This window comes from Calypte anna, chromosome 21 (genome assembly GCF_003957555.1).
Source record: "Calypte anna isolate BGI_N300 chromosome 21, bCalAnn1_v1.p, whole genome shotgun sequence".
Classification (NCBI taxonomy): domain Eukaryota; kingdom Metazoa; phylum Chordata; class Aves; order Apodiformes; family Trochilidae; genus Calypte; species Calypte anna.
In genome coordinates this window covers 2,658,818-2,686,192 of record NC_044266.1, presented here as the reverse complement: position 1 = coordinate 2,686,192, position 27,375 = coordinate 2,658,818, and the positions used below count along the sequence as shown (strand labels likewise).

At 51.8% G+C, this 27,375-nt stretch overlaps 1 protein-coding gene across 2 annotated transcripts in view; it reads right to left on the bottom strand.

Annotated features, from left to right (window-relative positions):
- Positions 1-27,375, bottom strand: part of CASZ1 (castor zinc finger 1) — a 195,363-nt gene that overhangs the window by 111,753 nt on the left and 56,235 nt on the right. The gene's annotated exons all lie outside the window — the stretch shown is intronic.

Sequence of the window (27,375 nt, the reverse complement as noted above, 5' to 3'; positions counted from 1 at the left end):
TTTCTGTGTGCCTGCAGGTTGGGATGGGCACACGCTGTGGGTTTTCAGGCTACCAGGGCAATCAGCTGAGGGGGAACATCCCCTGACACGTGTGTCCCTGTACATACAGGACCAAATAATTGCACACACCTCCCAAACGTGTGTGGAGCACACACAACTCCCTCGCCATGGCCGAGGAACTGTCAGGAGAACACAAGCAAAAGCTGCTTCTTGACAGCGAGTCATTTATATTTTAGCTTCGTTCCATTATCCTAACGAATCCTTCATCAGCAGATGCAATATTAACAGCAGAAAATCAGCTCATTACATCCGGGGGGATTTCATCAAGTTGACAATCATATATGCAGCTACCCGAGCCTGGAGAGGACAGTGCTCTTGTTATTTAGTTATCTTGGTTTCATCTTAGAGGGTTTTTCTTTATTTATTTATTTTGGGGGCTATGGGTTGATGGTTAGGGGGTGTTTCCCAAACAACTGCCAGACCCCAGAGCTTTTAGGATGCTGGTCCATAGGCAGATGCACCCAGCTGGAAAATGTTCCAGCCCATCCACAGTAACTGCAACTGTAAAAGGGGAAAGGAAAAAAAAAAACAGCCGTCACACAACCTGCAACCTCTGGAGCTTTGAGGGTGTTTCTCTGAGGAGTTCAGACTCCAGAAAGGGGTTTGCATCCCTATACAGCTCCTGTACTGTCCATGAAGTGGCTGTCCTGGCTCTTGTGCTCCAGGCAGGACTCCCCACTTAATGCACCAAAGGGTCTTTTTCTGCAGGAGAAACTGGAAACTCTCACCTGGAGTGGTCCCAGAGGGATAAGATGTGTTTTAAGAGCCTGGGATTTTTGTGATGAACTTCCCAGGCAGTGCAGATGAGTTAAAAGGCAGGAGAAGGGACTAAAAGTGAGGGTTAAAGGATGAGTTCAGAAGATCATGGGGCTCTTTTCTTTTTTGACTTGTCTGTGGAGGAGCCTCACAGCAGAAAAGCAACTTGGGTTCCCTCTGCAGAAGAGCCAGATGAGGAGAGATCTGGTGCTCAGCACTGCACCAGACACACCAGTAGCTCCCCAGGCAACTCAAGGTGGGGCATGGAGTGGTCTCAGGGCTGTCAAAACCCCAGCACTACTGAGAAGCTCAGTTTTCAGTGCCTGCACAGCCGGGGTCTGGCTAATACTGCCTGTACAGACCTTCCTGCTCTGCATCCCCTCCTACTAAGGCTCTTCCTCAACAACAGCAGCCAGAGAAGTCCTTGGCACCTCCAGTCTGAAAAGTCACTCCTTACAGCCTCAGGCCTCCTCCCTGCCTGCAATGGAGCTTTTCTACCCACCCTGAGATTCCCTGGAGGAGCAGGAATCTCCTGCTGAAGTCTCACTCACACATGGTGAGTGCCTTTGCCACCACATCAAGCCCAGTCTAGTGATTTCAGCTGGAGAGCAACAATCTGGCTTCCAGGGCTGCTTCTCCATTAGAGGATGAAGCTGGAGAGACTGGTCTGGAACTGGACATGGACCATTCGTGGCAGATCCCTGCTCCTGGACAAGCCTCTCTGCTCTTCAGTCTCAACCACCCAACATAGCTGAAGGAAGAAGATAAGCTCACATCTCCTCCAGCTCAGAGGAGGCTGGAATGGGCATTTTACATTTTCCCAGCAGGGCTGGATTTCTGCACAGCAAGGAATATGTTCCCGGGACGTCAACTCCAATCTCTACTCTGCTCTGACAGATTTAAGCTCCAGTTTGTCGGACAACATCCCAAAGTGTAAGAAACTGGGGGCAGACTCTCTAATCAGGCTGTAGGACAAAGGCCTGGTCTGACCCTGTCACTTCCACTTACTCTTGCTGTCTGTCTTGCTCCCCCCACCCTGTCGGCAGCCTCCCTGCCCACCCTGGGCTGCCCTCCCCTCCCTACCACAGCTGGGCTAATCCTGCTCCTCCTTCGTCCAGCGCAAATCCTCCCCAGAGTAAACCAATCCTGGGAATTTTTATTAGATTATCAGCCTGCCAGCTCAGTGCTGGCTGGACTAATCCTAATCAGGACTGATTTCTATTAGCCAGCTTCAGGGAGGAGCTCTGCTGTCCCAGCACCCCAGGCCCACACTGGGGGAGCCCAAGGCCTTTTAGCCCGTTCTATTCAAATTTTCCTTTCCAAAAGGAACAAATTCAGTCCAGGACCACAGGCTGCAGCAAATCCAAAGTGTGTGTGTGGGCTGTGTGCACTGGGCAGCCATGGGACAAACTCTCCCCACCTCGTCACAGAGCTGCGAGAGAAGCCAAAGGGGTCCCCCCCATCCCTGGAACAGCAGCACGGGCTGGTTAGTGCCACATGGAAGATGCTTTGTGGCAGGGGACACGAGCCTGCTGGGGACCAGGCTGAGATGATGGGCTCATTTCAGACAAGAGGACAAGTGGCCACAGCTTGTGTGACCAGGACAGAGTTCGCAGTGCTGGCTGAGTCAGCGAGGTCTCCATGCCCCATTACCCATGCCCAAAGCAATCTGCTTTCACTGCCCTCCCCATTTTATTAAAGCAAACTGTCTCTCAGTCCTTCTTTCCTAAACCCATCCCTGGCCCTGGAACTGACCTGACTGAAGATGTTTACTTTTTACTGGCCCACAGACTGAGGCTGGGGAAAGTTTTGCTACCACCTTAAAAGGATTTGAATCAAGCCAGGAGGCCAGCTCGAGCAGGCAGTGCACAAGGAAGGTGTTGAGAAGAGAGGATTGTGTCCCCTGCCTCTGTCCTCTTCTCCAATCCACCTTCTCAGTGCTGAGAGCATAAACTCTCACCAGCAGCCCCCGGGGGACTCCAATGCACTTCTGAGCCCTGGCAGCTGCCACGCAGCCTCTCCAGTGCTGCAGAGAGGGAAATCAGAGCAGGAGCACTCAGGAAAGCCTCTCTTCCCCAAAGTGATCTGGGATCTTCAAAACCCTGCAGAGAAGAGGGGTCATTTAAACCTAATTGCTGTTAAGCCTCTTCTAAACTTGTCTGCTCACCCTCTCACAGGCACATTACACGTGGCCATCCGAAGGAGGAGAAATTGCCTGGAAGAGCACAAGTTGCATCTCCTAGGGACCACTGTTCTCTCTGACTTGTTGCTCCAGTGAACAGGTTGCCCGGGTAGCTTGAGGGACAGCAATGCACTAGAGAGACCTTCAAGCAAGTCAAAAGATGTGTCAGGCTGAGACCAGGATCAAACACAGTTTACATCCCCACAAGAAGCCCCAAAAGGGAGCCAAGAGCCACAGCCCTGCCCAGACCACACAACCCCACCAAGACAAGAGAGCAGCTCCACAGCCAGTGCCTCCAGATGCTCTGTGCTGCATCAACTCAGGACCTTGTTCTGTGCTCAGGGACCTCAGTGTAAACCACGAGTAACTGTCCAGAACATCAGGCTGCTTGGAGCAGCTCAAGTCCTCTTCCTTTCCGGCCAGGCTTCCAGCACCAGTCTTACTCTGGTAGGTGGCAAGGTTCCCTAAGAGAGAGTTAACCAGATCCGTCTGGAATCAGAGGCTGCAGCAGGCTTCCTGATGACAAGAGAGAGAAATGGGGGACTTGGCCCAAACCCTCTAGAAACCACATCAAAAAGAGATGTGGGCGAGAGCCAAGAACAGATGATCCAACTGTGAAAGGGCTCTGTATGTGTATGTGTTTGTGTGTGTGCGTGCGTGCAAGCCAGGGAAAGAGGAAAAATCAAAAGAAAGAGAGAAAGGAAAGAGGAGGAGTAAGAATGAACAGAAAGATGGAAAGAAAAGGTGTGGAGGCACGAGATCAGGAAGGGACCAGAACTGTCACAATGTGTGTGGCCCTCTCACAGGCACGCGATGAACAACAAAACATGGTAACAATATATAATGGATGTCATGTGTTAGTGATAAACACAAAGCAGAAGAAATACTGGGTCTGTCTCTTGCTTCTCCCAACTCAGATCTCCAAGTGCTACAGAAACATGAGGCCAGGTCTCAGGAAGGCAGTGCAGCTCCTTTGCTGCACCATGGCATGGTTTGGAAAACCTTGCACACTCCTTGCTCTGCTGCAAACTCAGGTGCAGCTCTGCTCCTGCACACGGAGTGGTTTCACAGAGGAAAGCAGAAGGCAGCAGATGTCCAAGGGGGAGTTGGTGGAAGACCTCTGGCGGGAGACAAGGAGACTGGACTCCCAGTTCTGCAACTTAACCATCAAATCAAGGCTTAGTCCATTGAGAAGCAAAGGCCCAGAAGCATTATACAATGCCAGCAGGATGGGGTCAAGCACCCAACCTCCTCACTCAGCACTGCCTCCTCCAGCCCCACCACCAGTGGACAGAAGGGAAGATTTCCCTGGCTCTGTTGTGCCAGGGTGTGGTGGTCTGCAGCAGACTAAATGTCTCTGTGCTCAGGGACAGCAGCAGCTCCCTCGAACTGGCTCCTCAACACTCCCAGGTATGCCCACCACCAGCGGAAGCACCAGAGTCAGCACTGGCAGACAACCCCCATGCAGCTCAGAGGGACACTGGGAGGACAGCAAGATCCAAGGGTGGATTTGCCACTGAGATGTCAGCCTGTCCTCCCACAGCTGGATTAGTAACCCAGGCTGGGACAGAGACCTGATCTGGGGGCTGTTTCCCCTTCCAGCTGTGAGTCCCGTGCTGGCCTCATCCCTCAGCAGAAGGGACACTTTGCAGAAGTCCCCTCCACGTTGTCCCTAATGTCTCCATGAGACGAGACATCTCTCCTCTCCCACCTTGCTGCCTGTGCCTCCCACTTAAATGATCTGGCAGGCAGACTACAGGGGAATGAGATGAGACTCAGGGACCAGTCCAACCCAAACCCCTCGTTGAGCTCCATGCTTCAAGGGATGGACAAAGAATATTACAACTTTTCTATCTGAAGGCAGGCACCAGACACCAGATGTTGGCCAAAAATGCTTGAGTGCCATGGGCAGAGGAGCAAGAGAAGATGAGACATGAAGTAAACAAGGGACAAGATAAGAAAAGTTATGACAAGGTGAACAGTGGGGACACCAGAAGATGCAGTGGGATAAACCCAATTTGCTTCTTCCCTTTAAAGGAGTTCTGGTCTCTAACAAGGACACTGGGTGACACCTGGCCTCACCATCTAGAGTGGCTGCATTTGGGCAGGGAATTTGCCCAGCTCCATGTCCCCTGGAAGCTGGGCCATGCCCAAAAGCAATCAGGGAAAGTTTTTACTTTCCTCCCCCCACGGCCTTTTTTTTTTTTTTTTTTTTCCCAATTTATCAGCAGATTGTGTGGAGCCGAGTGGCACTCGCCTCACCCTGCTAAATAAAGCTTTGGTATTTCTGATAAAGCCATCAAATTCCTTATCATGCTGACACAAAGAGCATTTAAAGAGACACACACACTCCCCAGCACCCTTCACTTCCCAGTCCCAGGCGCCTCAGGGTAACCTTTCTGAGCTGAAATGGAAAGCTGGGGGGGGGGGGTAGCTGTTCAGAGCCCTGCATTTCCCAAGCACCCAGCCCATGTTTCCAGGGGACCCGGCCTGTTTAACCTCTAGAGGGGGAGCTGGGCTCTGTCAGGCTGTCCTGAATACTGGGACAGATTCGATAGCTCTGTGTAAATAATGCAAGCTGAGATGGGGCATCAATAGAAATGCCCTGCAACAAGCAGAATATCGATAGCCGGAAAATCCTATGAGGAGGATGGGAGAGCCAAGTGTCTGTAGGTGCTTTTAAACTAGGAGAAGGGGAAGAGAACCAGAGATCTGGGGCTGCCACGAAGACACAACTGGAGTTGCCACTGCCCCTCGGATGTGCCTTTTCTGCACGATGGCCTCGAGAGAGTGTGAAAAAGATGTGGTCGTGCTGCGGTCTGGACTTTGGCACTGCCTTTCCCCTGCTCCTGAAATCTGTCCCTGTCCCCAAGCACAGGCAGCTGCTGGGAGCCCCTGCTCCCTCCCCGCAGACACAGCCCGCAGACATTCCCTCTCTCTCTCTCTCCTCCTTGCCACAGCACGGGCTGTTGTTTAACCTTCAAATTTATTATTTTTAATTATTTTGATTTATAAAAGCGTGAGGCAGTTAAAACCACATTAAATAAACTCGGCGTTACGGCGCTTAACAAACACACATAACTTTGGACTTCTGAGGACTCCATAAAATAATCATCTGCCTGGAAGTGGCTGCTGCAGCCTCCCGGCCGGGCTGCCTGTGCTGCACACCCACCTCCTGCAGCCCCCCGGGATCCAGGCTGGCACAGCTCCACTGCCACCCCAATCCCTGCCCACCCCGTAGCCCCTCACCCTCCTCTCCCCCCTCCTCACTCTCCAAGCAGCTCTGCTTTCCAGTGCTGCTTTCTGCCCTTCTCCAAAAGGATATTTTGCTCTCTGACCTCCCCTTCCCAAAAGGCGTTTCCTCCCACTTGCTGTGCTGCTGAGATTCCAACACAAGAGCTCGTAAGGTTTTGGTACCACGAAAATCAAACAGCCTCAGGTCTCTCCTACCTCAGCTGGGTCTGATACTCTGCTCCAGACCCAGCTCTGAACACCAGCAGCTCTCCTCACCTAGCTAATAATCAAGCCTGGAGGAGATAATGGAGAAGAAACAAGGAAAGAGAGGAAGGAGGAAAATAATGAATAAACAAAAGTGAAAACACCCAAAATCCCAGTGGAAAAGGATGGTTTAGGACCTAAGCAAGTGCTAATGAGACCTCTGTTTCCATTGCCTGTGCACAAAACCTCTGCAAGCAGCTGAAGGTGTGGGCTCTGCCTCACAGCCCCTCTCCTGACCTGCGGGCAGATCCCAGAGATGTGAGGAGCACAAAGCATCCTCCTCCTCCTCCTTCTCTCCACCCCTTGCTTTCCAGGAGCAATAAAACATTCCAATGCTTTTCAATTCCAATCACCTGCTGGGTCTCAGCCTGGCAGGGCCATCCCAAGGAACTCAGTGGGTGGGCTTGAGACACACACAGAAAGTTGAGGGAAGAGACTCTCACTCCCCTGTTTCATTGGCATCTGCAGTAAAACACCAGTGATTTATACAGGAAATAGGTGAAGAGCAATTATAATTGATTGGAAATCATTTCCTGATGGTGTCTGGGTGTGATTGATGGTGCCGGCCGACTGCTAAAGGACAGCAGGCACTGAAAGAGACAATTTGTAGTTCCCATCCCTGGAGCTGAATGTACCACAAACCACAGAATCCCCTTCTGCTGGCAGCTCCTGCTCAGAGAGATGGGGCTGTCCCCAAACCACCCTGACCCTCAGACCTGAGCTCTCCCCTGCTCCCACACCACCTCTGCTGTCCCCCCACTTGCTGAGGGTGACCATACCTTTCAGGCTCCTCCCCAACCCTTCTACTTTAAGTGGGTTTTAAGAACTGAAGTATCCACCATGGAGCTGGTATGTCCTGGAAATATGGATGGGTAAAGCAGTGGCAAGACAGCAAAGTGACAGATCAAGTGTCAGGTAGGGTGCTAGGGACCTTGCAGGCAGTGAGGGGAAGCAGGGACAGGAACAGGGACAGGAACAGAGCACACTGTGGCTGTGCCACCTGCAGGGCCATGGAGGTCACCTGCCCAAACACTGGCCCAGGGCTGAGCCTCTCTCCATCCATAATGGGGTGATTCAGGAGTGAACTTAAAAGCCCTCTGCACTTTTCCAGTGTGAAGCAAAGAGAGGAGAGAGTCAGCCCATGTTTCACATTCGAGGAAAGGGCAGCTCCAGCTGATGGATGTCCTCTGCTGGAGCAAAGGGAATCCAAGAGGTGGGGACATCAGGGCTTGGGGCAGCTCCTGGAAGGCAGGCAGCCATACAAGAGTCCCTTGGTGGCCATGGTCTGAACCTTTCTGTGCTTTGGTACAGTGTGATCCTGAGAGTTACCTGACTCTCATGAGAATTGCAAGGGAAAAATTACCATGTGCAAAGCAAGTGCTAACACACATCCTACACTTTGCTTCTTTTCTCTAGAACCTAATACATATATAGCACAGTGACATTTCACATCTCTACAGCAACTCACACCCAAGCCCGTGAGAGCTCACCCAAGATACTCCTGAATGCCCACCCCTCCTCATGAGGAAGAGCAGAACAAAATTCATAAACAAACCCTTTTATTTAGAAGTCACAACCAAGGATCCCAAACGCTGGCTCCGAGCAAAATTTTGCGCTCAAACAGAAACTCTGTGAACCTCTCCAGGAAACTCAGCAGCAGACATGAAAGGCTTTTGGAAGCTGCAGTGATGGTAGAGATTTACAAATGGGGAAACTGAGTCACTGAAGATTAACATGATTGACTGAGATAGCACCATTCTTGGCAGAGATGAGGAGGAGCTCATGCCTGTACACCTCCTGCTCTAACCACCAAATGATCCTGCCTTGTGCTGGAGTAATGAGGACACCAAACCTCTGCCACAGCTTCAGCTCAGGCAAAGAATTTTCAGGCTGACAGCTGTTGGGATTTTGTTGTGGTGGTGATTTGTTTTTTTTTTTCCATCAGCATTTGCATTGGTACTGACCTACTGGGGAGGATGGAGAGAACTGGACGCAGGGCAGTCAGGATGCTGAGCAGACCTCCTTGCCCACAGTTTGTATTTCATTCCCCTGGGAAAGCTCCTGTGCACACTACAAGTGCTGGGAGCTGAGACAAGGGACCCAGACATGCTAAATATAAAGGCTGCAGGACTGAAGAGGGTTTGTGGACTGTTGTTCATGGGGAGGGGTAAAGGTAAAGGAGGGGGCTGGGTCACAAACTGCCTGCAGTCACAGCAGCCTGTCAATAATTTTGCATTCACTTTCCTTTCCGACAGGGATTCATTCCCTAATATGGGGCTGGCAGCTTTCTGGGTTATTTCGAGTGTGTGTGATAAAGTTCCCTGGATACTGATGGCTTCCTAGGATCAGGATTCTGAAAAAAACCCAGCAACATGCCTTGATGTGTGGGGTGAAGAGAGGAACCACGGCTAATTGCAGCCTTTTCTGCGAAAGGAGGCAGGACAGGGGGGTGAAACACAGTCCCTTCCTGTAGGACTGAGCTCTGCAGAGCTGGGAGCCAAATCTTTCTACTGAAGAGAGTGCCTGGAAGATTTTGTCATGTGCCAAAGTCTTTCCTGCCGAAATTCCAGGCACAGAGGGATGACAACCCTGCAACCTCCATTACAGCCACTCCAGGAGCTCTGACCCCTTGTGCATCAGGTTGAAACTGAGGATGAGACCAGTCCCTGACCTGAGGCAGTTGGGCTAAAATATGAAGCAGGCAAAGGGAAATGAAGGCAAGAGAGATAATTTCATCTCTCAATGTCTTGTTTAAGGTTAGATGGGTCAGAGCCAAGAAAAGAAGCTGGGTCCCCAAACCAGCACTCACATGCTCTGGGTTGTACCAGCTCCCCCACCTTCTGGCAGTCACTTCAGAAGCCCAGAGGGACCTGCTCCCTCACACTCTGATAAGGCAAATTATCTCTCATCTATTCCCAACTGATTTCCTTAAACCTACCCCAGCAGCCCCCACGCTGCATACTCCATTACTGACAGCTCTGAGTTCTTGTCTAACCAGAGCCTCTGCTTTGCCCTTAACTCTCTCAGCTTCGTGCTGAGCCGTGCCTGGCATCTGGGGGAAACTCCCCCAAGAAATGAGGCTTCAGAGAGGTCTGTTCATGCCAGGCTGTCCCATGGTGAGCCCAGTGCTCTGCCCGAAAGGCAAGTGGGCTTTCTGACCCAAATCTCCTGTTTTCTAAAGCACAGAAATGGGAAGTCCTCACAACTGACCCCAGCACATGTCCTCAGGGGTCCTGCTGGCTTGGATTAGCTTTTGAAGGAAAAATCAAGTAAAGCATGCCACAGATGATGGGCCACAACTGCAAACGTGTCTGGCTCTTGCTACCCTAGAATAATTGAATCATTTAGGTTGGAAAAGACCTTTGGGATCATCCCATCCAACTGTTAACTTAACACTGCCAAGCCCACTGCTAAACCCTGTTTAAACGCCTCACAGCATCATTAAGGTTGGAAAAGACCTCTAAGTTCAGACTTTCTCCCTGACCCGACCTCAGGCAGCATTCCTGTGGACAGTGGAAAATCCATGAGGAGTGAAAGCTGTGCCACCCAAGCCGTGAGCAGCAGGGAGTCCTCCACGGGCTCCTCTCCAGGCATCCCCAGGGCCAGAGGCCACTTTCTGCTGGCGAGCTTGCCAGCTGCTGTCACCCGCAGCACAGGGCAGGGAATCCCAAGCTTCCCTTTCCTCTGCAATGCTCATCTGAGGCTCCTGAGGGCAGCTCTGAAGAGAAAGGGATTGAGGACCTGCAAAGCCAAAGCTGCTGCCACACCTGCTGGCTTGGAGCAGTTCCTCTGGGGGGACACCTCAGTGAAAGGAGCTTGGAGAGGGTCTGGGTCCACATCATCAGAGCAGCAGGAGGGGACAGGGCTGGGCTGGAGGGAGGGAGCCCTCTGGGAGAGCAGGTGCCACTCAAGTGACTTGTGGGGCAAGGGCAGTCACTGATGCTGCAGTAAGTGGCAAAGGAAACCCTCAGACCATGTCTGCAGTCATTTCAAGGTAGGACATTTTACCTGGAATTTCAAGAGGTGAAGAGCAGTCCCACAGCACAGCACAGCTAACAAGCAGTAACTTGCTAATCTGCCATAACATGAACATTTACATTCATGCCAATGTACCCTTGGATCCCATTGCAGTGTTAACCTCAGTGTCCTGGCCAAAATCCATCTCAAGCCACTGCATGCTGCCTGCAGAAATTCTCCAGACAATTGCAAAAGCAGAGGGTCAGGTTCCTGACATCCTGCCCTGGGCTGTTGGGCAGTGCTGCTGCCAGCATGGAGCCAAACAGTACTCAGAGTCTGGGGTGAGGATAGAAATCCAGGAGTTAAAGCATGAACCCTCCACCACCACTGATTCGGACTGGGGACACTGGGAAAGTTTTTTCCTTGCCTCAGTTCAAGCCTTTGGTTCCCTAACCCACTTGCAGACCAGACAAACAGAGCCCAAGCTGCCCCATGTTTTTAAACAGATCCCTTTCTCCTGGACAGCTGGATATCAAGCAGTGTTGTCTGGACAGAGTTGGCAGGGGAAGACATTTTGGAAAGCCATTTGTGGCTACCCACCATCACCATGGCCCCGGGAACAAAGCTCTGGGGAGAAGGATGCAGTGCTCTACAAGCTGCCCTGAGCCCCATCATTTATTTATTTATATTACTATTTTTCCTTTGGGCACCAGCTACTTCTGGGCCACAAGGGGTTAACCACAAAAGCTGATTTCTCTGCCTTCACTCTACCTCAATTTCCACTGCTCCCATCACCTTCCTCCCCCACCCCCTGATCTTATGAAAAAAACCCATCAAAATAACTATTTTATGTCTCCAAATATGCAGATCATTTTCTTTAATGAAAGATGCTTGACGTCTCCGATCCAATTAATATGCAAATGCAGGCGAGGATTTATTTGTGACATTCTGTCTGGGTGAGAGAAAACAAAAAAGGCCTGTTAACCAAAACACTAATTGCTGTGACTGATTGTCACATATCATCATTTTCATAGGATCTCCTCCATCCCTGGCTTGCAGGGAGCTGTGAACCAGGACTGGGAGACTAGCAGACACCAAGGAGAAACAGGGCAACCAGCTACCTGCCTGCCACGCTCGGATGAGCTGGGGCCTCCTTCCCACTGTATGCCAAGCCCCTCCAGCTTGCATTCCTCCTCAGCCCAACTGGTAGAGTCCCTCAGAAGCAGCTTTTCATGACCCCTTCTGTGCTTTCTGGGCAAGATGCTCTGTAACACCCCAAAGCCTTGGGAGTCACTCGTGTCTCACCGCACTAAAACTGCTTAGAGAGCATCACACCAGCTGACACCTGCAAGGAGAGGTGCCCACAGAAGATGCACCCAACTGGGATCTCCCTGCCTCTGCCCAGCTCAGCACTTCTGGATCCCACTCTCCACTGCAATAGCTCCCTCTAACTCAGCACTTCAGCCAGAAGTGGCTTTGGTCCAAAGACACTGAACCACAGACCATCAGCCTGGGAAGGAGCCCACCCACACCTTCTTCTGAGCCCTGACACATTGAACTGGACAAAGGCTCAGCCATGCCCTGCACACACAAAGGACAGGCAATGGTTACAGCAGGCACCATCTCTTGAGCCACCAGAGAGCACAAAGTGCAGAGGGCAGCACGAGGGGGACAATGGGCAAGGGCACAGCAAGTCAGCAAGGCCAGATCCACACCACAGCTTTCAGCAGCCTGGGTACCACAGGCTTAGCAGCCCTGGCAGCTCTGTGAGGGCTCCAAAACCTTCCAGAGAAACTGAATTGTTCCTTGGACAATCAATCTGCACCAGATTCTGTGCTGTCCACACTATGGTTAGACAGCTTAAAGCCACCTGGCATGAGCCACGAGGCCTTAGACTTAGGAGAAGGGGGAGGCTGCCAAGCTGCACTGCTTACCCAGGCTGTGTTCCCTCTGGAGACCCAGAGCACCCACATCCCCCCTCCCCTGCAGCATTTGGTGAGCAGAAGACCCAAAATTCACCATGTTTTAGAGGCCAAGATGCAGAGGGACACCAGGGATGACACATCCAAAAGGCAGAAGAGTTTAAAAGCAGAGGTTCCCAGCTCCTGGGTGTTTATCTTGATACCTGCCCTAGGAAATCACCTGATAGAGAGCTGATTACTCCCATACGGTGGTTCCTCCTCCTTTCCCCAGCTACCTGCCTGCTTTCAAAGCAATGGAGAAGACGCAGATTTGCAAAAATGCCCAGCACTAGGGTCAATCCTGCTGGCACTGAAGTGGCAGTCAAACTTCTGGGACTTCAAGGAGATCAGGTTTAGGCAAACACAAAGCACATACAAATCCTACTGTATTTTCCTGCCATTACCTCCCACGTAAGCAATTGCTGGAATTGCCATGGGGAGATTCTGTGATTATGTACAGAAAGGGCATCAATCAGGCCAACTCTCTATTCAGCTGCCTCCCATCCATAGAAAGAAGTCTGGGAACGTTTGATCTAGAAGTTAGAGCACAGGACTGAGAGGCGGGTGCTCAAGCACCACTCCCTGCTCTGTCAAAGGCCCACAAACACCTGTAAATTATTCATTTAACTTTTCCTCTGACTTGATTTCCCCTTTACTTGAAGAGGGCAAGAATGCTCCTTCCCCTTGCATGAAGTCTGAACTTTCACTGATCTCCACAAGAGGATCAAGGGCACTTGACATGAACTAAATGACTGTCAAACATGTGCTTGTGTTCCACCTTCCACACCAGGATCCTTAAGCTTTCTGCAAATTTCCATTATCTCAGGCCATCACCCCCCCAGGGAAGGAGTATTATCATCCTCCTATATACTCATAATCAGGAGGTAGAAGAAAGCTGAAAGGTCTGGGTAGTAACAGGAGTATTTCACAGCTCCACACTCTGGACTGATTCCTAAATGGTGTTCCTGTGCTGGAAGATCTCTACACACCCTCAGAGTCCAGCACTCCCTACCAAAAATGAAGAAAAAATTCACACCATTACCTGTAGCTGAGAGAGAGGTGGGCAGAAGTATTAAATTTAACTTTCAGGGTCTTAGGATAGGTCTGAACCAAGAAAGATGACAGATTCCTGACACCAGGAAAACTGAAGTGAAATCCAGGTCTTAATGAAGTCACTTGGAGTCTTGGCATCCAGTCCAACAGAGTCATACTTCATGTGGATAAGGCAGGTGGATAAGGCAGCTTGTAGTTCTAACATGCTTCAGCTTATTAGTGTGAATCTGTGGTGCTCTCTGGGGCTTAGCTTGACCAGCTAATACATTTCAAAATTAATTTTTACCTTTTCTACACAAGGCTTTTCATAAGGGTTAGCAAACAACTGCTCTACACAAATCCTTTTCTTTCTTCCTTGCATAGAGAAGACCCAGGAGATGAACTCTGCAGAGACTAGAAAAATAAATTTTTGTTTTAAACCACACATGCTTTGACATCTGGTTTAGAACCAACCCAGGCCAAAAGGGACTGAAAGTTACTACTCTGATGGCTGCCCAGTGGTCTGTATAAAATACAGGAGTTGTACTCCACATCTGTATCCACATCTATCTCCTTAAACAGGTCAGAGCAGCTGTGTGAGGCGTGTGAAGTAATCCTAAGAGAAAACACAAATCTGTGATGGTACTGATAAAAATTTCCCAGCACAGGCAAGAATAGGAGATGGACAGAGCCAGGTATTCAGGCCTGAAGCAGGAAAACCTCCAGATGTAGATGAAGTATAACACGCTTGAAGACTTCCTGCAACTCCAGATTCCTTGCTGGAGCAGAACGAGGGGCATCGCCCTCAGAAGTGCTTGTATCCCTAAGTGTAATTCAGTGACACATTTCCTGATAAAGTTGATTTCCAGGGGATCTGGCTCACAGACAGTCAAGGCAACAGAGTCAGCTCTGGGCCGAGCACCCTCGCAACGCAGGGACGCACAAAAACCAACTCGTCAGCACGCTCATCCTTTCAGCAGCTCTGGATTGCTCCCAAATGGGATGTCTGCTGCACCCCGCCACCCAGCTCTGGGATAAGGAGGCACTAAACTGGAAGAGGAAAGGGCCCCTGAAGAGATGCCTGAGGGATTTGGTGGGCTGGGAACCCGGAAACCGTCTGGGATGTGGGTGGAGAGATCAGTGCAAAATAGCAGAGCTGTGACACACACACTTTCCATTCATCAAACTCCAGGGAAAGAAAAAAGCTATAATGTTCCTTGTACAGATGGGGGAACTGAGGCACTGAGACCACCTGGGCACTCCAGGAGCCACACGAGGCCCAGCCCCTCTGTACTGCAAGGTCTGACACCCATCACATCCACCCTCAGAGCTCTCCTCCACACGTGTTATCTCAGCAACACAGGTGGGGACAAACTGGGTAGGTGATTTGCTTTAGATCAACACAAAACTTGGCACAGCAGAGAGTTGAGAGAAATCTCAGATCTCCTCCCTGAGCTCCAAGATAATACCTTAACAGTCTCTGCTCATCGGAAAAGACTCCCAGTTCTGTGATTCAACTAGTTCATTATCCCACCACAAAAGTTTAAGGAAGATCTCAGTTCTGGCTTTTCTAATTATTAAAATGAATTATAAGACCAGTTTCAGACCAGTTCTGAAGGCTGTTGATGAGCTGATCCTTCTACAGGCAGGAGGTATGCTCAGTACAGGGCTGGCAACGCTGGATAAACCCCACAGGGATTTCTCCAAACACAGATCCACAACACTACCACGTTCCTGTGACCTTACTTCCAGGTGGAAGAATAGGTGAAGGGAATCATGGCAGTCCCTTTTCAGCATGGGGCAAACTCCTGAAGAGAACAGAATCACACAAATGCCCTTGGACAGCAGATGCACGAGAGCAACAGGAAAACCTGCAACAATTGTTCCCAGGTCCTCAACCCTGTTCTAGCCCCTTGGAGCTGACAGTTTCTGTAGCATCTGAATGCCTCACAGCTTCAGCACACCCATCTCACAAGGCAGGATACTCTTCTCAACACAGAGGCAGGGAAGTGAGGCACAGAGAGGCAAAATCATTGTCTCCAGAGCCCTGGGAGTGTTGGCCCATCTGCCCTTTGAGCTAGTGACAGACTTGATCACAGACTGCCATGGAGGTGGTCAATCAGTCTAAGGACCTCCAAAAGACAACATCCTCTAGTCACTGACACCCCTCAACCAAAACCAGGAGGTTCCTGAATCCCATCTACACAGCCCTCATCTCCCCTGCTCCCAGCAAAGGTGGCAGAAGGGCATCATCACAGGAGGGAACAAGTGACACAGAGGCAGTGGCATGGGAGAAGACACAAGCAAGGGCTGGTAAACAACTCCCTCCCATCCCCAATCCCAGTACTTTGAAGATCCGTGTGTTTTGAATTTAATTTTGATTTTCTCGACTTCAGCAGATTAAAGTTGAAATAACCTACAAATTACTTAATGTGTTGTAAATCTTCTGAAATTAAGGCCTAATGGGTAACACATGTCGGCAGGCAGGAGGCACGGAGGGGAAGCTGGGTTTCTCACCAGCACAGGGAATGCTGTGGGGATGGGAGCCAGAGGAGAGGGGGCTGGGGATGTGGAGACACAGCTCTGCCCCACCAGCCTCCCAGAGCCCACCATACCTTGGGGTCAGAGCTAAGAAGCCACCTCTTGGCCATGCCACCCCCATCTCCTGGCAAAGGGGACACTGGCCGGGAGGCTGCAGAGGGGACAGGGTGGCAGGATGCTGGTGGATAGCAGGGGTGACAGACACCAAAGAAAATCCATTTGAACACCTCCTTTTCCACTCGCCCTCACTGCTCAGCCCCTTCAGTGTCCCCTACACAGCCCCATCCCCATCCCAGGTGCCCCTTCCCACCCGTATCTGCCCGCAGGGACCTTGGGAACACCTCCGGCCCTTTCGCAGGGGCCGCCTCCTCCCGGGGCAGCCGCGGGGGGTTCGGCGGAGCAAAGAACTCTCCGGGTTCCTCTGGGGATGCCCTCTCCTGCCCGGACCCCCCCAGGCACCTGTCTGAGGGGTCCCGGTGCCAGGCAGCCCCGGCCCCTCTCCCACAGGAGCCGGGAGCTCTCCCGCTGCTCCTGCGGGCTCGGGCTCCCCCTCCCCTCCCTCCTCTTCAGCAGATTTCTCTCAAGTGCGCTGCCATATGGTTCCAGTTAAGCCCCATATTTTTTCTTGTCGATTGAAAAGACACACTTTCCTCTGTGCCAGACAGTTTACAGATTGCTCCGTTGGCTCAATTTCTTATTGGATTTCTCAAAAAAACTGACATTTTAAATTAATTTACAGCCACAACAAAAAGAGTTCAGAATTTTAATGGCGTTGTAAGTAATTTTTAGGTAATCCGCTCCAGATTTTGATATTAACCTTTGAATCGGAGTTCAGGCAGCTACTATGTTACAGCTCTTTAGTTGGCCTGGGTATTGGGGAGGGGGTGGTGGTGGGGTGAAAGGGGGGGGTGGCAATTTATTGCATGGCAGTGTGTGAGCCCCCGTGCATGGGAACACACAGGGCAGCCCAGGCACATGTATGCAGTGTGTGTGTGTGTGTGTGACATGGGAGCACAGATTTGCACAGGTGTGTGTGTGTGTGATATGTGAACACAGATGTGCACAGATATGTGTGTGTGTCTGTGTGTGACATGTGAGCAAAGATGTTCACAGCTCTGTGTGTGACACGTGAGCACAGATGTGCACGGAGATGTGTGTCTGTGTGTGTGACATGTGAGCACAGGTGTGCACAGGTGTGTGTGACATGTGAGCCCAGATGTGCATGTGTGTGTCTGTGTGTGTGTCTGTGTGTGTGACATGTGAGCCCAGATGTGCACGTGTGTGTCTGTGTGTGACATGTGAGCACAGATGTGCACAAATATGTGTGTCTGTGACATGTGAGCACAGATGTTCACAGCTCTGTGTGTGATGTGTGAGATGTTCACGTGTGTGTGTCTGTGTGTGACACACGAGCACAGATGTGCACAGATATGTTTGTGTGTCTGTGTCTGTGTGTGATATGTGAGCACAGATGTGCACATGTGTGTATGTGTGCGTGTAACACGTGAGCACAGATGTGCACAGGTATGTGTGTATGATGTGAGCACATGTGCACATGTGTGTGTCTGCGTGTGACATGTGAGCACAGATGTTCACAGCTCTGTATGTGTGTGTGACATGTGAGCCCAGGCCTCCCCAGGCATGTGCCCCAATCAAAGGCGTGCGGAGGGCAAAGGTGCGTGGGAGCTGCAGGAGGAGCAGGATGGAGCAGAATGGAGGGAGGCAAAGGCCTCCACCCCGGCGTCAGCACAGGCGTGGGGAGGAGAGGCTGGGGCTGGCAGGGTGTGGGGCTGGCAGGGTGTGGGGCTGGCAAGGTGTGGGGCTGGCAGGTGTGGGGCTGGCAGGGCGTTGGGCCCCGGGGTGGTGGGAGGCAGGAGCTGGCAGCTGGGTGCCCCCGCAGCTGGGTGCCCCGGCACGTGCAGGTGTGCCACAGCCAGCACCCACCAGCCCCAGGTCACACAGCCAACCCCACCACCTCGTCCTCCTTGTCCTCCAAGGGCTGTGTCCAGCACAAGGGCAATGGTGAGGAGCTGAGGCAGCCACCACCACTGCCCTGGGCAGAGAACCCCTGCTCAGGATGTGAATGCTGCTCCCTGCTTCCCTTCTCAGTGCCAGCTGCTATCAGGTGTTCACTCACCAGGGCCACCCTGGAAGTTTAAAACCAAAACCCAAAGGAAAGGGACACTCTACCAAGTGCTGCACAGAAGGGGCAGCAGCCCTAGGAGCTCTGCATGGAAGAGAGAGTTGTCTCTGTCTGAAGGAAAGCAACGCACCTGGGATTAGAAACAAGGCAAGAGAAAAGCCACAGATACTGCAAATGCCCAAGGGAGGGGAGAGGGAAGGAGAGGAAGCAGCAGAAGGAATGAGAGAATGAACCAAGGAGAGAGAGAGAAATGAAAGAAGGAAATCAAGCAGCAAACAACAGAAGCAAATGAAAGAAAAAGCAAATGAGGGAGCAAACAACTGAAGGAACAAATTGAGGAGGAAGGGGAGGAAATTAACAAATAATTAAGAACAAATGAATGAGAGGACTGAGACAGAGTGACAAGATACAAAGCAACAAAATCAAGGAGACAGGCAGCATCATTCCTCCCCTGCCCAGGCCAACAGTTCCCCTGCATGTAACCACAGTGCCAACAAATGGGATTCTCAAGACCCAGAGCCTGGCAGCAGCCCTGCCTTCCTCTGAGAGCCCTCTCAAAGGCTCATTTTATTAGCAGCCAAGGGCCCCTGGCTGCCCGTGGTGCAACATGCCCCTGGCACCTTCCTCTGAGGCTGAACGGGGCAACATCCATCTGCAGCACCTCTCCAGCCACTGCAAAGGTGCCAGAGTTAGCAAGACCCTGGCCGGCTGCCACAGACCCTCACATCCCCATCTTCCCTTGATCATTTGCTCTGCCTGGAAATCCCTTTCCACCTTCCAGCTGCATATGGGCAGCAAAGCTCCTGTGCCACCCTGAGCTGTGTTACCACCCTGCAATTGCCAAACCAACCGAGACAAAAGGGGAAGAGGGGGGGGAGGTGAGTACAGAGCTGCAGCCCTCGCCAACATTTTACTAAGCTCTGGCACAGAGCAGACGGTGGCTGGATATGGTGCCAACTTACTACAAGAGAGGATTTTTAACATTCCTCCCCTCCAGGAGTCACTCAAGGCGGCCAGGGAAACTCAAGAGAAGAGATGTGAAGACAACAGCAGCCCAAGGTCTGCTCTGCTCAGAAACCCTGCCACAACACAGACTGACAGCAAGCAACAACTTCTGGAGCACGGGCCATGGCAGGTACCTCACCGGTGGGCACAATCCAGCCCAGAGAGCTGGCTGCATGCACTGCCCAGCTACAGGCTCTGGAGCAAGGGGATACCACTTGGGAAGTGTTCAGGATGTGTGGGAAAGGGCAACAAAATCATAACTGTAAAGCCATAAAATCTCAACAGTGCTGAGGTGCTCCAAAAAGAAGAAGAGATGACAAGAGAGGCACTGATACCTGCTCAGTCCTGCAGACCCGCCAGGGAGGAGGGAAAAGGGCAAGGGATGGGAGGAGGACAGGAGATGCTCCCTTTGCATCCCTGCAGTGGCTGCCAGACCCCAAGCCACTGGGGGGGAGCCCATTGTGCCCTCCTCACTTGGCTCTTGCCCCATGCCACAGAGTTGTGACCTCCAGTTCATGTGCTCAGCCCAACTGTGCCTCCCCAGCTGTGCCACCTCCTTCGTTCATGCAAGAACCTGTGGGATTCAGGCACCTTCCTGCACACCCAGGAGTTTGCAGGAGCTCCAAGTCATTTCCTGGCCCTGCCTCCCGCGAGATGTGGCAGTGGCTGATACTGCTGATCAGACCTGGCGCGGTGCCACACGCAAGGACAATGTGCCACGTTCTGATCCACCGGGCACAGTGCCACGGGCAAAGGGACTCAGATGCCCCTCGGCGCCGTGCCAGGTGTGTGTGTGAGGGGGGGATTCAGATGCCCCCCCCCCCATGGAGCCGTGCCAAGCTGAGGGGGGTTGTTGGATGCCCCCTTTGGCACCGTGCCGGGTGCTGAGGGATTCTCCCTGTGGCACCTTGCCAGCAGAAATGGGGACCCTGCAGCCCGGGTCCAACTTCTGGGATGGAGGACTTGACTCGTCCCCTTGCCGTGCCAGCTCTGGGCAGCTCCTAGGAGGTGAAAAGCCTCCCAGCAGGATGGTGAAGTCCTCCCTGATGGGCATCCTCGGGGCTCCTCTGCAGCGGGGGCTGCCCTGCCACTCAGCACCCAGTGATTGACTGGGGAAAGTTGCTATGACGACCCCGGATTGAAAAAACCCTCAGTAGTTGCCAACTATTTGTGTTGTTGTTTTACAACTGTGGCCAGTGTCACATGAGCGGGAGCCGGCTGGGGGCCTGGGGACACAAAAGTGAATGGCTTTTTAATGGAGTGTCCTGCCAGCTCTTGAAGACTCAATAAAGAGGAGCTGCAGGGACCCCTCCGTGCGGAAGGCCCCGCGCACGGGGCCAGGGCCCCTTTGTAGAGCCGCGGACGGGGTGGGAAAGTTTGGAGGAATCAGAAGAAAAGCCTCCCCCCCCGCAGCCCGGGCTCAAAGTGCTGTCTCCCTGGGGGACAGGTCCGTCCCCAGCTGGCCCGGCCCGTTTCAATGGCATTTTGCTGCATCTCGCCCAAGGCCGGTGCCGTCCCGCGGAGAGGGATGGCAGAGTCTGGGGAAGAGGTAGGAAAGCACAGGAGATGATACAAAACCTAGGAGCTGGAGCTGCTTCAGAGCAGGAGGAAGACAGCTCAAAGAGCTGAAAGGCAGAGAAAGGAGGAGGAGATCCCCACCCCTCCCAGGAACTGTCCCTCCTGATGGCCAGGGCTGTGCCCAAGCCAGCAGACCTCAGGGTCCCCAAAGCCAGCAGGTCCCCAAAGCCAGCAGGTTCCAGCACATGTCCGTCTCAATGGGACAAGTCCCAGGAGCAGTTTTGGAGTGCAGGCTGGCAGCACATCCAGCCAGCAGCAAAGCACAAGCACTGGACCAGCAGCCAAGAGCACCAGGGCACTTTGGGGAGCAGAAAGTCCTTCTGCACTGGAAAGCAATTGGAAGAGCAGGGCAGGGGTGTAGGAAGTGTGTGGGGCTGGATGGGAGCTCTCCCCAACCCCGTGTGGCTCCCACAGACTTCTCCGACTCCAGGGCCTTTTCTGACAGAAGCTGTAATTATATTACAGAGTTCCTGTGTAAGCTACTGAGCTTTATTAATTAATCCTGCTTGGTTTCAACCCAGCCAGGGCCCTGGCCTCATGCAGAGATGTGGAATTTTCCAGGAAAACTTGAAAATTGACATCAAGGAGTAGAAAATGTTTGCACTCAGCCTTTAAAGTGTAAGGTGGAGAAGGGGCTGATTTCCCTGATAAAGCTGTGAGGCAAGAAGTGGCAGAGAACACAGGGAATGGCTCTGGGGTGTCCCTGACCAGAGGTGTCCTGAACCAGCATGGTATTTTCCCATAGAAGCCCCTGAAGATGGGAAATTTGGCCTGGGAATTCCAAACTACAGACTTGGATATGGATAAAAAGAGGTTTAAACACACACACAGCTGTAAACTCTATCTGAGCTCTCAATTAAGCTTTCACAGTCCAGTGTTCAACCTGAGGAGCCAGCTGGATGCTCTAAACCAGGCTTATTTCTGAAATGATGTAGGAGCAGACACGGAGCCATGCAGAAGTCACCAGGCAGAGACAGACACAACAGATCCTCAGCCCCTCTGGAGGGGTTGCTCAGGGATATAGAAGTGTCCGAACCCCAGACATGAAACCTGGACAACTCTAGGCTTATAGATTATAGAATTAAAAATCTTTCCTTGTGTCATGGCATATAACAGGGAGCTGTTGCCCTCAGACTGACTCACCTTGCCCAACTTGTATCAGGCCATTACAGAGAAGGATGGCACAGTGCATCCCCCCTCACTCCTTCCCCAGGCATCTGTACCTGGAGAAGGTACCTGCCTGCCTAGAAGCTGGTCTTGGAGGACAGGCACAGACATTCCCCACTCTGCTAGAAGCTACAGCTGCAAAACAAGAGGCCAGAATCTTGTTGCAAGGATCACACAGAGAAGTGTGGCTTCAAAAGGCTGCAGTTTTTTCTGCGGAGGCCAAGATGAATAAAAGGCTCACCTGATGAAAGTATCACACTTCAGAGCTCAGGGAATCACCCTCCTTCCTTCACTACACACAACACTCCCTCTGCACCAAAGGTTTAGTACCTCCCCTGCTCACTGAAGGGTTCTGAAAATCCACACAAACACGACTGCATCCCTGTGGAAACACATTCAAAGGTGCTCCCCTCCTCCTCTGCACACCTAGCACTGGCACTTGTGCACACTCACGACTCCCATCACTCCTGATGAAACTCTACCACTTCAGAAACAGCAGCAAGACAGTGAAACACAAACAAACTCACCCCAAATGGAGACCTCCCTCCTTAGCACACTCTACCCACCCACAGTGGCTGGGATCCTAAGCATGTCTAGTTCTGTCCTAGCTTAATCTCTTGCCTTAAAACAGGCAAACTCACTCCCCATCCAGAAGACAACGGCTTCCAGTTCCATCCTGAAAAAGTAAAGGTGAATGTGTGATCAAGAAAATATATGAAAAAGAGAAAAAGGCACTAATTGGTGAGCACCTGCCTGCAAGGAACAGGAAAAATATTCCCCCCACACACCCCCCAAAAAAATAAATAAACCTCTAGGAAAACAAAATGCACCAACATCTTTTTATTTTGTTTTTTTCGGTAATTATACTAAAGATGAAAAACTCATAATAAACATCTCCCAGTCCCCACCTGCTAACAGTAATTATAATAGACTCAACAATAAATGGTAAAGCAGAGCAGTGCTGCATCTCGGGAATTCTCTAGGGTATGTGGATTAGCTCGGAAAGCCTGAATGATTAAAATACACTAATTAAAATTTTGTGTTCCTTGGTAACTCGTCTGCCTGGGCCCCTGGTGTTGGCAAAATGGGAATTAACGTGACAAAAGCAACACAGAGGGTTTTTGTTTTAAATAAAGAAGGGGGGGGAGATCTATATAAACAAGTTCTCTCTGCGCACACACACAAATTCAGAGGGACCCAAACTCTTAGGGAAGGACCGAGGCACGTTGCTGGTGTTTAGGATGAAAGCAGCAGGGAAAGCCTCCCCTTGCTGCCTTAGTTTCTCCCCAGACCATCAAGGAGGAAAGCTTGGGAGAGAGGAAGGGAGAAGATAAGACAAACAGGGTCATGTGCGACCAGGAGCCCGGTTCTTTTAAAACAATTAGAGAAATAAACACACCGAGAGGTGGAGAGGCTCACGCAGGGAAACCCCAGCGCAGGACACTCTTCCGCTCCGGCTCTCTCACGCACATTCCTCCACGGACTCGTCTGCCCTGCTCTTTACCAAAGAAAACAGGACTTTGGGATAACACACCAGAGCTTCTACCCCACTGCAGATACACAAAAGAAATTGAACACTTTTGGGTTGCCCTTAGCAACCTAATTGCATCAGTACATTGCACACAGGAGCCAAAGTAACTGAATTTTGATGAAAAGACGGCGGTAATTTACGGCATCACGAAATTAGTTGTCATAGCGACGGGTTAATTACATCTCAAATTAACAATGCAAGTGTGGTGAAATTAAATATAAATCATATTTTCTGCATAAATTATAGGGGTTGATTAGACCGGGGCTCGGGGAGAGGGAAAGGTTGAGCCGCCATGGGCCTACGCAGCTTTCTGAGCCGACGAGAGAGTCTCCTGGAAACACCGGGAGAAGACGGAATAGGGGGGGAATGAAAAAGTGTCAAAGAAAAACACGCACTGCCTTGCTGCTCATCTTCTGCAGGGTTTGCTTTGGCTTTTTTAATTGTCAACTGAACTCTCCCTCAGTTTCCCCTCGTGGCTTTTGGAGGAAGCATGGAGAGGAGCCAGGCCCACGTGCTGCCAGGTGCTGCTGCTCCCCGTCCCGCCCCAGCACCGCAGCTCTGAACCCGGGGAGCTGAGCAGCACGTGGGCTGCCCACCCTCAGCACCTCCCCAGCCTCTTCACGGGGCAGAATGAGGGTTCAGCTCACCCTAGAACTGCTCCTGAGCTCTGTGCCCAGGAAAGAAGCCTCCAGGCTAGCCCAGCTCCCGTGGTGCAGGTCACTGTTTGTCACTGTACAGCTCTGTGACACTGCAGCTCTCCAGACTCTAACACATCCCTAACCTCTCATTTCTTGCCTGGTTCACAGCACACATGAAGTGTGCTCTGCCAAACTGAGGAACTTCATCCTCTGGCTTGAGGGGTGTTACAGACAGACCTGACACAGGATAGGGAGAGGAAGATGATCTCTGATGGGCTCTCACTTGCAGTTTCTGTTGGCAGCACACCCCAAAAAGCTGTTCAAACCAAGCTCTGAACTCAGGGGAGCAGGGAGCAGAGAAAGCATGCTGCTAAGAAATACCAGGAGGCAAACAGAGGGCATTAATGCCCAGCTGCAGCTCAGACATCTCCAAACAGCCCCTTGCCAAACACGGGTGGAGCAAAGCCCCACTCCTGCCCGGGTCCCAGCCCCACTCCTGCCAGCCCAGGGAGAGATGAGTACAGGGAGAGACAGAGCAAAGCTGGGAGTGGGTCACCAGCTGCACCACCAAGGAGCTGTGTGGTTGCTCCATTAAACTCTTGGTGACCCTCGGTGAGCACAGAGCTGCCCCTCACAATGCAACAGAGCTAACAACAAACTCCAGCTACAGAAAAAACACCCGGGCCCTGCCTGTCCCTGGTAGCCCCTGAGAGCTGGGTGCTTGCAGGAGCTCTGACTGCTCCTCCCCAGCCCCAGCTCCCTCTGGGCTTCCCAGGGGCTCACAGAGGATGGTCACAGCCTAAACCATTGAGTCCCCTGCAGGGATGTCAAATGGTTTTGCAGTTTGGCTGCCAAGCAGAGAGATGCTCGGTCCAAGCAGGGGATGATGCTCAAGAGCCAAAGTCCACTCTCCTCTCAGGCCCTGGCTTCTCTTTGCAGGCTGGGTGAGGATGGGCACCATGCAGCCCCATGGAGCTGTGCACAGCCAGGACCCACGCTGGGGAGGAGCGGGGACAGGCTGAGTGTCCACTTCTGGAAGGGGACAGAGCCACAGGAGGCAAACCCTCCAAGCAGAGTCTGCTGCTTCCAGCCTCTGAGCAGAGTGAGGAAAACCTCAAGACAAAGGCTGCAAAGGGCAGATGGGGCATTCCTACAGCACAGACAGACAAGGAGTAAAGTTGGAAGGTGCTGAGCAAGCTTTCTGCTCAGCTCCCTGAGACAACAAGGGCTCCCACAGCCCTGCAGTCCCCAGCACCAAGGGAGATTCCCATGTTTAGTTCCTCAGACACCTACTATCCCTGAGGAAAAGGCATCCAGGAGCCTTTCCCACTGTGCCACTCCTGCAGAACTCGGTCACAAACCTCCCAGAGGCCACTCTCAGCCCAAAACCTTACACTGCAGGTTTGTCTTCCCATCCCAGTCCTGTGCCTCTAACAACCCAGCCACAGCCACACAAGTGATGGGAGGCATAAGGCTCTTTGGGGACTAAAACAAGAATTCCCTCCCACTTTCAAAACATTTTTTTACTTTGCTTGCATCGTCCCAGACTCCTTTACCCCTGACCAGGTGGGCTGCCCATGGTAAAACACCAGTTTGCTGTCTCCCAGGTGGGCTCTGCTCCCAACCATTCCCCTCTGCTGCTGTTCTGCCCTGCCTCCTGCCCACACAACCCAGGGGCAGCACCAGCAGCACTCAGACAAAATGCTGAGATTCTCACAAAATCCTGCCACATTTCATCTGGGCCCAGGCTGAGGAATTTCTCAAGTGTGGGAATCTGGGGGCTGTTTGGTTTTGGGTTTTGGTTTGGTTGGTTTTTTCTTTGGGTTTGTTTTTGGGGGGGGGGTGTTGTGTTTTGTGTGTGTGTGTGTTTTGTTTTGGGGTGGTTTTTTTGTTTGTTTGGTTGGTTGGTTTCTTCAGAGGGGAAGGAGGGAGAGCAAGTGAAAGAAAGGAAGGAAAAAGCCTAAAAGTAAAAAGCCCTCTGGTCCTGGCAGCCGGCGTGATCGATGCCAGTGGATTTGCATGTACATTTCATTAATTTTTCAGCGTGCATTTTATTTATCTATGCGCCATACATCTGCTGAAGTTTATATACTTGATAATATATAAATATAGACACACAGCAATCAATACGACATCCGCTTTGCAGAAGCTTCCATTAGCCCCCCCCTCGGCCCCCCCCCCTTTTCCCTTCCTCATTTCCACAACCTGCTGCCTGGGCACCTTGTGCTGTTCAATCGGTTTCCGACTTTCATTAGTGGTGGAACACAGGTCCCCCCACACCCATCCCATTCACCTCCTCCTGGGCCAGGGAACTGCACCCGTGGCCAAGAGGAGCCCACGAGGAGGGGACCCTCTCCCTGCTTGCCCTCCCCTTGCTGCAAGCCAGCTAAAATTGCCTCCCCTCTGCAGGACACCTCGAAGGGGCTCCCAGTCTCCCAGCAGCTGGGCGGGGTTTGCTCTGGGCAGGGTCCTGGTGAGAGGTGATGGGGACAGAGCAAAGACCCCCCCACCTGTGTCCCCAGCACTCTTGCACCACTTTCTCCCTCCCTTCTCCTAGCAAAACTGAGCCAAAGGCAGCATTGGGACACAGGCTGGCCCAAAGCCCCTTGGTCCTGTGCCTGTTCTGTGTCCTACCCAGCACCTTCACCCCGCTGCACGTGAGCCGTGAGGGAAGGAGGGAGGGGGTTCTCTGCCCCCAGAGCCCTCTGAGCCAAACCCAGCCCCCTGGCACGCTTCTGCCCAGCTGAATTACCTCCTGCAACATGGCTGAGAATCTTATTAAGTGGGCTTTGTAGCCAGGATCAAGCCCCAGCTGCTAAGAACAGCTTGGGTCACTGTAAACTGCGGCCTGAATTTCCATTTGTATCTGGGGGCACTGCCTTCCCTCTGCCTCAGCTTCTCCTTGATGCCTGGGAATTTGACTCAACCATCCAGTCTGTCCTTGCTGTATCTTTGTCTCGGGAAGAGCTTTTCTACACTCCATTTCTGATCCCATACACACCCTACAGAACATTTTTAGTCCCCCTTTCCATCCTGGTTTCCCAGCTCCATAGGAAGGAGTGTTTCTCACTATTGATTTATCTATCTTCACTGTGGGCTTTATCTCAAATTAACTGGTCCATCTATAGAGTAACTTACAAACATCTGCAGCCTGGAACAAACACTTGGGAGCCACTTACACTGCTTTTTATACCAGACAACCAGCACAAGACATGAGACAAGAACTGCAGTGTGAAAGTACACAGGTGAACAGCACCTTGCATCACAGGGAAACAGAACTGGGAAATTTATTTTTAAAAAGAAACTGTTCCTGTTATTGTTATAAC